The sequence below is a fragment of the Acipenser ruthenus genome, chromosome 16 (genome assembly GCF_902713425.1).
Source record: "Acipenser ruthenus chromosome 16, fAciRut3.2 maternal haplotype, whole genome shotgun sequence".
In the NCBI taxonomy this organism is placed as follows: domain Eukaryota; kingdom Metazoa; phylum Chordata; class Actinopteri; order Acipenseriformes; family Acipenseridae; genus Acipenser; species Acipenser ruthenus.
The window spans coordinates 23,549,363-23,560,336 of NC_081204.1; the positions used below are offsets into that span (position 1 = coordinate 23,549,363).

General features: G+C 39.8%; 1 long non-coding RNA gene across 1 annotated transcript; it reads left to right on the forward strand.

Moving 5' to 3' along the window:
* Positions 1 to 3,725, forward strand: LOC117411799 (uncharacterized). The gene is made up of 3 exons (XR_004545856.3): positions 1 to 205; positions 932 to 1,031; positions 1,396 to 3,725. It is a non-coding gene; the product is annotated as an uncharacterized LOC117411799 (long non-coding RNA).
* The last annotated feature ends 7,249 nt before the right edge of the window (positions 3,726 to 10,974 follow it).

Sequence of the window (10,974 nt, forward strand, 5' to 3'; positions counted from 1 at the left end):
GACACGCTTGCCTGATTTGACGCGTCACTCGCCCTGTCTGCTGTGCCATGCAGTCCTTGGTTTCACCTGTCACCAAAGCCATCTTCATCGCCTTATTTCTGTTCACTATTCTCCTCATTCTCTATGTAATCCTGTGGTACATTTGCAGAGACGATGATAACGATTACATTTAACATTGGGGAATGGCGATACAAGAGGTGACAAGGTAAGTACAAATAAATACGTTTGGGACATGTTTTAAACACATTAGTTAGACTGATATGAGAAAAAAAAATTAAAGTCATAATATTACAGTAATTCATTAGCTGACTTGGCACTCCTAACGGGAATCTTTTTTGTCGATATAAATTGCTTGCAGTTTTAACCTGTTGAACAGTGTAGTTGGTTTGAATGTATTCCTACTGAGTTTAAACTGTTATAATTGTTGTGTTTATTTGTGTGTTTGCTGTCCATGACAATTTATCAATGCAGTAGAACCTACAACTTGCGACAATAGACATTCAGGTATTCAGGTAGTTGTGAAAGGCGCTGTAAACTATCTATGTTATTAAGTAAACATCCCATTACATATTTTTTGTTTGTTTCTTATTGTGTAGTTCGATGTGGGCTATGTTAAAGTAAACAAATAAAGTGCAAAAAATAAATAAATATATCCACATATCTCTTACACACGGCACAAATACAACATTCATTTTGTCTAAACAGTCATTTACAATAAATAGATATTAAAAGTTATGATACTGCCATATAACTGCATTGAACCTCATTAATTATGCCTATTTATTTAATGTAAGGGTTGAACTCTGAATATGGAACAGAGATATCAACACAGAAAGTGCACGAAAGCATCCAGCCCCCTGCGCGCTTTTTTAAATAGCGGGCGAGGTGTTTTCCTTCCTTATTCACTCAATATGAACATTGTACTGATCAGGTGCCATTTCTGATGTGCACGCTTGGATGGAAGGTGATGTTTGGCTCTGATAAGAAGTGGGCAGAAATCAAGGGAGACTTGAAATAAACAGTTTAGACAGGTAAGGTTCATGCTATATTTCCACTTGACTCTTTCTATTAACCTTTCAAAGCCCACGGTGTGCAGAGTCGCTCCCAACACATTGCTTTAGTAGAAATACGTGTGTCTTGTTGACGCCTTGTAGTTCAGTAATTCCAATAAGAAGCATTCAGAATAATTGCAAACATCATAGAAAGGTGAGGCGGCTGTAAAAAAAAACTATGACCGTATAATCTAAAGCTACAGACTGGCGGTAAATGCTATGTACACTAATGTTATGTTAAAATACATTTATTCAACGATTCCTTCACTGTGTCATGCTTTGCTATAATGAAGAACCCTCAACTCATTTACGACTGTCAGTAATCCTTCTTTGTCAATTCTAGATGAAGATCCAACTGAACTTCCCACAGCTCACCAGATATCTGGAAGAGGATTTGCTTTTTTGAAAATATTTGGGGCCTAAATGATTTGGTATTTCAGCAGTTGGGACTCTTGCTCGGTGACATTTTGTTCAAGAAGTTTGGAACATATCCCTGGCTGGTGCGGTAAAAGACAGTGTGAAATCATTTCGATGGAATTAAAAATGGCACTGTCTGTTCAAAATGTCTTTCACAAGGACAGCCTTTTGATCCTCAGCACGTTGTGTGCCACTGTGAAATGTGTTTAATGAGATTGTCATTAGTCTGTTTTTGTGTATTTGAACTGCTTTCAAATGCAGTGTGGCTTCCTAGATCCATTGTATCCATGATATAATGATCCTGTATGCTTAATTGTTAAGAGTCATTGAGGTATTCAGGTTTTCCATTTATTGAATACTAAAGAAGGATTTACACTGTGAAGTAGCATTTGCACTATATACTGTATATTTCTATTCTATTCTATATATTATTAGAATTAGGAAGAGGGTATACTAGGTTTAGCACTAATCTTGTTTATGCTATTCAAATCCTAGGTCCTGGTTTTGACCTGTCCATACAGTTTAATTGGAAGTGTGGTCCATGTGAATTTAGTGTGTATTAATGTTGAGAGACAATGGCACTATCTACAGTCAGGTGCGCTGCTTTCTTCTCTCCAAGCCAAGTCTATCGAGCAAAGACTCTAAGGACACTTTGCCTTATTGACAAAAAGCAGCACCATACAGTTGTTTGGTGTTATTCATTCTAAAACCATGTACAATTCCATATTTGCTTCCTGTCTGCTTGTGTTGTTTACAGTGATGTAAGCAGTGATCTGATTGGCTATGGGTGAGTGCATGCTGCATAATGTATGCACCTGGCAGCTCCCTGCTTTGTGATTGGCTGTGCTCCCAGTCTCAATGTTGAGCCATGGGTGTGTAGAGTAAGTGTCCTCACAGCTCTGAGGTGATCCTGACCTGAGAACCCCCTGCCTGGGCCTCTCTTAAGCAGAGGCTGCTGAGTCGTGTGGTGGTTTGTGATGTGGAGCGGAGACCATCAAATGCATTATATATAAGTAGCCTGAGCTAGTTCAAAACAGCCTGCTGCAGCATCTACCCCCCTTTTTTAATGGAAAATGATTTGCTCCTAAAGTAAAAGCCACATACAAATCAGTGCATGACCTGATATTGTTGCATAAAATTGTGTTTTATATTGTAAAAAAGAAAGAGGGCTGTGACACCCCTCCACCCCATGCATTCATTTCCGATTTAAATTCCAATCTACAGCACAGGGAGGGTTGAGTCAGTTCTTGTAATGAGAGCTGTAAATCGGGCTGAGTCAAGCCTGTTTCGTGGGCTCTCTCATGGATTTAGAATTTGCCAGTGCGGTTGGTTCGTACTAACCAGTTAGTGTCTGTTTTAATGGGGCTGATGGCTTGAAAAAGAATAATGCAGTCATCTGTCATAGTTTCTCACTGAAATAAACGATTATGTATTATAATTTAGTGAACAAAGAACCAAACAAGCAAGATGGGTCGAATGGCCTCCTCTCGTTTGCAAACTTTTTTATGTTCTTATAATTTAATACAAAATGTAGAAATAGTAATTCTAATAAATCGGAACTATTCCCAAAATAAAAGGGGTTATTTTATCTAAAGAATAATTTCAATAAATCTTACATGCCATGAACTTCAGTTTACTATGCAGATCTCAGTTTTTAAGACATTGAACAAGACTTGTCGTCAAAACACTTGTCATTGAATTTAAGGTTCTTTTAGTATTTCTAAATTGAGACATGCACCAGCAAACATGTGTTTTAATTTCAAACTGTATAACTGGTAGCTTCTTAATTACCCTGTTTAGAACAGGAAAGATGATTGACAGAGCTTAATTATCCTAACATTGTCAGCTCTGTCAATCTACATGCATGCCCTCAACAAACAAGGCGGTGAAGCCAAGGTTCCTGCCCACAATGCACCTGCACTGTGGGCACCAGGACACCTCCTAGGAACCCCATGGTCCTAAAGCCCTACAGATACTGCTGCTCATTTACATGCCATCACAAAGACATACTAGTGGCAGACTATAACATGTTTCTTTCAAAACTGCACATTTGAGGCCTACATAGTAAATGGAAGTGCATGCTTTTCCCATTGTTATACTATAGTTTACCATGGTTTGCCATGTTTTTAACATGCTCTACCATACCTCTTTGGGCTTTACAATGTTATTTGTTGATGCTGTGTGTACATTGTTGTAGGTTTCTTTTGTACTGTGCCGTGGAGTAAGCTGAAGACAAATTTCCATTTTATGCTCTATTTATTGGACAATAAAGCTTTTTGAATTTCCTACTGTATGGTTTACCATGTTTTCAATTTATTTCTTAGCAGATGCCCTTATCCAGGGTGACTTACAATTGTTACAAGATATCACATTATACATTATTTCACATTATACAGATATCACATTATTTTTACATACAATTACCCATTTATACAGTTTTTTTTTTTTTTTTTTTTACTGAAGCAATCTAGGTAAAGTACCTTGCTCAAGGGTACAACAGCAGTACAACCCACAACCATCCGGTCAAGAGTCCAGAGCCCTAACCACTACTCCACACTGTAATGTGGTTTATTACATTTTTCTATGGGAAACATTGCTGGCAGATCTAAATACTGTTTAAATTATTTGAAAAGTATTTGAATAAATAAAAAAAGTAAAGTATTTGAATGAATAAATAAATAATGCTATCGTGGTTCTGTTATAAATATATTTTATCACTGAGTTTATTGATACAAGGCACACATTAAATACCATCTGGTAACAGTTGAGGAAAAGTTCAATGACACGGCTAGCGGCTAGAGCCTTAACTTGATGTTGAAAGTGGCTGTAATGTTAAATCAAAGGTTCTGAAAATAACTGTCACGCTTTAATCCGCTTAGATTGAGAGTCCATTCTGATTGGCTCTTTCTCTGCTCTAAATAATTCCTTCTTCTATATATGTCTCCTGTTTCCACTTCCACTCTCTCTAGCGTTTGTTTTCGTACCCAACCTCCTCCCCTCCTCCTTTCCGATTCAGCAGCCCTGCACCAGTCCCCTCTGGGGGGTTAGTGAAGCTCACTTTCCCCGGCCTCCCTAAGCTACGCCCTTCGAGCTGGAGGTTCTGCGTGGGGCCAAAGGGGACCCCCGGCCACACTATCCTGTCGCAGCTCGTGCGCTTTCCCTATTCTAATTTCTAGAGACTCCCTCCTTCTCAGCTGTCAATGCGAAGTCTGTCTCGCAGTCCTTTGATCTCTTACTAATTTCTCTACTTCTTTCTAGCTGCAGGACTCCTGTAAGCTCTGTTCCACGATCCCAAGTCCCTCTAATGTTTTCCTTTCAAGAATCTCCTTCGGAGGTCCGTTCAGTCCCAGTGTGTAGCTCCGGTAGTTGCTTAGCTGCAGCGGTTCTCCGAGAGTCGGGTCCTCTGCCCCCTCAGTCCCTTATGGGTAGCTCCGTTCCCAAGCTGCCACATAAGCGGCTCTCCGCAGAGTGGGGGATTCTCTCTGTGTTTTTGGGTCTTGGGTCGTCGGACCAGCCTTCGGCTATAAGGTTCTCATCGCTGAGAGCAAGACTCCTGTTCTATCCCTTTATTTCCCTTCAAGTATCCTGGCGCTCTCCGAGCTGTCATGAAGCACTACACTTGCTACTCACCATCGCCCCGTGAAACACTTGTAAATTATTGAAAATAGCTTTTCCAAATCCACAGCACACAGCACTGTCGGAACGAGAAAGTGTTCTCCCTGCAGCAGATAGCAAGGAATTTACATTTCCAATGCTGATGTGAAAGGGAGAAGGTATCAATGTTTGAGATTCCAGGGGACAGTCACCATTAAAACAAGGAGGCATGGCTCCATCTATCATCCAGGCTAGTCACTGGCATGTACTCCAACAGTTTGATCTACTGCTATTGGCAACCAGAGACATTAATCAGTATTACAGCCAGTCATTAGCCTGCCACGCACAGCCCAGGTACTGGGCATTTTCTGTACTTTCATCCAAAGCTATTAGTTCTCTTTAGAGACCGCTATTAATAAACAGGAAGGGAACCAGACACATCCTATCTGGTGCTACACTTGGTTAAAACAATCTCTCTTTGCAAGCCATGCTTTCAGTTGGTGTTGCACTGTTGTCATTTCACCTGGTGGGTGAAACCGTCTCCACCCCTTCAGTGGCTTCTTCCCTGTTTTTAACCAACCAGCTGCTTCCCCAGAAGACACTGCTGAGAATGACTCAGGAAGTGCAAGTGGAACAGATACCTTTACAATAAGGCATAGAAACGGTTCACTTTCTTTAACTAAAAATAATACCGGATATGTCTTAAAATGTAAACAGCTGTTTATAATACGAAGTGCTTTTTTCAGAACTGCACATTTGAGACCGTGTAGCAAATGGAAGTGCAAATCCGGTAATATTTCTGGAATTATTTTGTAAACTGTAATTACTTGAATGTGTACAGCACATTACAACACGCTGGCTAGTCTAGCAGGTTAGACTGCTGGGATCGCTGTTAATCTATACATTACAGTTATGAATAACCAAAGGTTTCTTTTTTTAAGGTTAGGATTAGAAAGGTTTGTGGAATCGTTTTTTTACAAATAAACAAGTGTCTGAAACCTTTTTTTAAAAAAAAAAAATCTATTTTAGAAGTGTTTTAAGTTGAATAAAATGGATTTTTCAAACTGATTTGACAGAAACTCACTACAAAGGCCTCAGCCTTGTGATGGAGAATTCATTTCTGAATGGTAGTTGGAAGATCAATATTTTTATACAGCAGCCCACTGGCATGTGATTAATATTTGGAACGCTGTGTGCTGGCGTGATGTCAACAATATGTTTTTTCCCCCCACGCCCGCTAATGAATTGGCATCACAGCCCATTGAATTCAATATAAAGACAGGGGCTGGATGCAAACAGCAAACATCGCTAAAGATAATCGTCTTACCATTCAACTAAAGAGCCACTCTGAGGTCAGGAGGTGTCTGAATTACTAACTCATCAGCTTCTAGGAGGGGGTCCATTACAGAGTTTCAGAAAACCGGAGCAAGCTTTACACTATGGGCTCTGATATATTGTCTATTCACATATTTCTAATCATTTGTTATATAATGCAAAAACACAGTGGAAAAAAGTATTTAGGTAGCAGGTGGTCCGTTCTCACTGCTCGGAAAGCAATCACTCTTACCTCTCAGTAAAACCTGATGAACCAGCAGGGGCAAGGCTGCACAGTGGATAGTGTTCACAGGTGCTGGCAGCACTGCCGCGATACACGAGTGAGGTAGGCATTGTATTTTCACAGAGACTACATTTCCAAAACTGAAAGGGTTGCTGTCATACCTCATTGTAACCACTGACCTCACATGACTGGAGAACTGAACTGAAAACCACTCAAATGTGTAAAGAAAAACAGAGGGTTGTTAATAACGTTTTTTATTTTTGTGGTGGGGGGTGGGGGGGGGGGGGGGGGGGGGTGGTGTTGATCATGCCCAGAACTGCACACTATGTGCAAGTTAATTTTTAACACCATCAAGGTGCCTGTGTCTAGGTTGACCTTGCCTGGTCCAGATTCTTACTCTCCAATGGAAAGCTGACTGTTCATTCCACAAAGAGGCAAGAGGAGTACAGACAGAGACGAAACTGCAGAGCAGACCTCCACATTAACTCTCCACACTGGTGATGTATTGGGATTTCTAAATAAGATTTTAGTTTCTGGGTTCGAGAAGACCGAATATGGGGTGTTTTTTTTCACTTTCCCTTTCCATTATGCTGGTTTGAAAACACCTGTTCCTTTGAAATAAATATTCCAATATAATAGCGTAAAAGGCACAGTTCAGATGGTCTAACAATGGTGTTTCAGGTAATGGCTGCAGGTACCAAACCACACAATTCCAGCTGCAGATAGCTGTTTTAGAATGTGCTTTATTGTCATTTAACTGGCATAGTTTGATTGCTGCTGTCTTCTAAGACATGGCTGGGAATAAGATGGTTTCTGATGCTGCTTAAATAAGAAATAATTGAATTGAATTGAAAAGATCAAAACCAGGCATTCTATAGTATTGAGGAGTAAATATACAGCCAGTGTCTATAGCAGTGCCTGGTGTCAGTGGGATGCCTATGGGGGTGGAGTGAACCTCCAAAATGACAAGTATCTATTTGGGCTTGAAACTTTTTCCATGTCTCATTATCTGTCATTGAAACTACAGCCGCCTCTAATTTCACTGAAATCTTCAATGCATCCAATTGATATTTCTATTCTGGCATCGATTGAACACTGGGAGTCTGTTGGCTGCTGTCAGTAACTGGAATCTGTCCCTGTGGGGTTACAGAATCCAGGGACGATCCCATTACTGTGCACTGGTAATAGATTTAACATCGAACACCCACTCCAAACAACGAGCACGTGGGGTATATATCTAAGTAAGATTTAGACAGGAATTGTGTGTCAAGATTCTCAGATGCTTGAAATGATTTTGGGGTTAATTCATAACTTTAGATTCTCAGTCATAAAGTATGTAAAACAGGGCTTCCCAACCCTAGTCCTGGGTCTAGTTCAGTAATTGAGAGCTCAGTTGAAATGAAACCCTGAAGACACATGGGATCCCCAGGACCAGGGTTGGGAAGCCCTGATGTAGACGAAAAGCAAACTAGACACATGTTTAATGGACATGCCTTGACCAATGTCTTTCCATTTATGCCATGTATTTGTATTTGTCCTTTATTGTTTTCCAGGACCCGCTTGTAAACGAGGCCTTGGTCTCAATGGTAAATCCCTGGGTTAAATATACAAACAAATACCAATACAAGTATCTAAATGTATTGCTAAATGTAAGCCTGTTTAAGACCAGGCAACCTTCTGTCAACTTTTCAACAGCAATTTTCACTCAGATCAAGAAACACATTTCAAATAGTGAAAATTGCTTAAAAATATCACCTATAACAAGTTGCAACGATTTTAGATTTTTCCTCTGTTGTTTCTTGACAATACCAATAGGTGGCTGAAGAGAGTTACAATTCTCAGAAGAGAGTTACAATTATTGTACTTTTCAGTAACATTCAATATATCTATACTTCTATATTTTGATTAATATACTCCATTGTTTAATTTGTAGCACCACCACAGGGCAGAATATGGTTTCTAGCAGCTTGTATTTAGCAGTCTATTGTATCATTTTTATAACTTTTCAAAACTTTGTCAAGTTGGGTCTTAAAGTATGCAAGTGATTCTCTTACACAACATGGGCATGTAGCTCGTTCCATACCCTCACCACTCCCTGTGTGAAGAAGAGTCTCTTTCACTCTGCCTTGTCTATCTTCACTTGATTTCCAACTGTGTCCCCTGGTCCTGGTTTCTGTACTGCAAGTAGTGGTTAACTATGTAAACTTTTTTTCCATGCTTAACATAAATTCACTAGAGAACGCTTAGCATTTATTTGAATCTCAGCAATGCGCATACAAGGCCAATAATGTAAAATAGACGTGTGCTGGAGTGGCTCAGGCTGCAACAAGAGCCCTCTGCGTTTCACACACAATACATGGACCCTAGTACACTGGATACAGTTTGAAGAGTGATATAAAAAAAAACCTGGACAGGAACACATAGGATTTTACTAAAAACACAACCAGACATTTTTAATAAGAATATTGAATTGATCCTGTAACTGTTTTACCCACAGTTGAACTTTGTTTTAAAGTCAATACAAAGCGCATCTCTCAGCTTTAAGGGCACTGTTTTATAGTCCCATTTGCTGCTTTTGACCTCGTTGAGTATTAAGCCCAAAATGTATAAACCCTTTGTTAAACACCCCTCCCCTCTCCTCTCCCCCCTCCTCTCCTCCCGCTCCTGCTGTAAACTACCAAACGTGAAAACTATACCACACAGTCCCTAGGAGGGTTAAACTGTTCAAAAGCGTTAACCAACACACGTTGGCTAACTTAAGAACTTTCTAGATCACGATCCTAGGGTATTCTCTGGACCTTCAGTAGGGCCTCTGGTAATGACACAATTTGAGCCCTTGACTGGCCTTAAATCAAGAGGTTTCACTGGATGTGAAATTGAATGCACAAAGTGAAAATTAGTTCTAACATTTTGTTTAGTTTTCCACTCACTCCCTCCACTCCTAGTTATAAAGCTTGAAAAATACACATTGCAGTACAGCTTTGTTTCAATGCAGAAGATCTTGAAGTTGATGTGTGTGTGCGTGTGTGTGTGTGTATATCTTTAAGAGAAAGGTAGAGATGGAGATTGTGCAGCCACCCCCACCCACACAGTGTTCCATTGATTATGCAGCACACACAATAACAGCAAGTGAATGACATCACAAGGGGCCCCCGGGCCATTTACTGTGATAGTCTAACGCAGTGGAAACATTATGCTATGGGTTAAATCAACCGGTCATTTCAAAACAAGCACCTTTGAAACCGACTTGTCTCCTTAACATCTTAGTGTGATTCCCAAACATCAATAATAATAAATATATATTTGGTGCAATTGCTTATACAATATAAATTGGCCAAAAAAGGACCATGTTTATCTAATACCTCAAGCTTAAAATTCTGTTATAAATACAAAAAAACTGCCTTAAACAGATAATATTTTCTTTCTTCTTCCAACATAATATTTTGTTACAAAGGAATGTAATTGAAACAAAGGAACTGTTAGCCATTTCAAAATAGGAAAATACAAATTCGAAACAAACAAAACAAATAAAACTAGTTAATCTGTATTCATTTGCTGTCAGAAAACCAGTATTTTACTTTTTGAGCCCTTTGTTTCTGAAGAAACATGGCTGATATTAAGTATATGCTGCTCAGGATCTTTCAGCCAATCGGATCGCATGTTTCACCTTCTGTATTCCACGAGACATCACAGATTCTCCATATCAGCGCGGTTGAGGTCACCTGCTTTAAAAGTAAAATCATACCCGAGGCACCTCTTGGAATTCCATTCAACAGCAAAGACCATTCAAAATGGTGACGTCACAATCGGCCGCGTACCTCAGCCACTTAACAGTGTTCTCTTCATCAACCTTTTCAATGAAACAGAAAACATGAAATGGACTAAATAAAGGATGGTAAGGATTAGAAAACTCAGAGCTGAATTTCTAACTTGTGTATTAAAGCAGCATATGAAAGTTATAGGACATTGAATGTCTGTGTACTGGTTATATAGACACTCTAAGCGCTTCAACAGACCTCGTCTTTCAGCCTCTCTACTAGTGCAGATATTCCTTCATACACAGACGTTCTGTGTCCTACAACTGCATAATATCATAGGTGTTCATATAAACACACACAGCTGCTCTGAAAGACCTGGTGTTCCGTACAGGGGTGCATCTGTTGACCAAACTGAGCCAGTTCCAAGCCAGCACTGCTCTGCGCACACATCAGCAATGCAAACCCTCTGGACTGGATTTCATTTCCTCTGTATGCCAGCTTGTTCACGTCACACAAGGCAGAGGTGAATTCAGTGTACATTTAACTGGACTTTTGTGCTAAAACCAAAGCCTTGAGCTTTCAACCAAGTAAAATC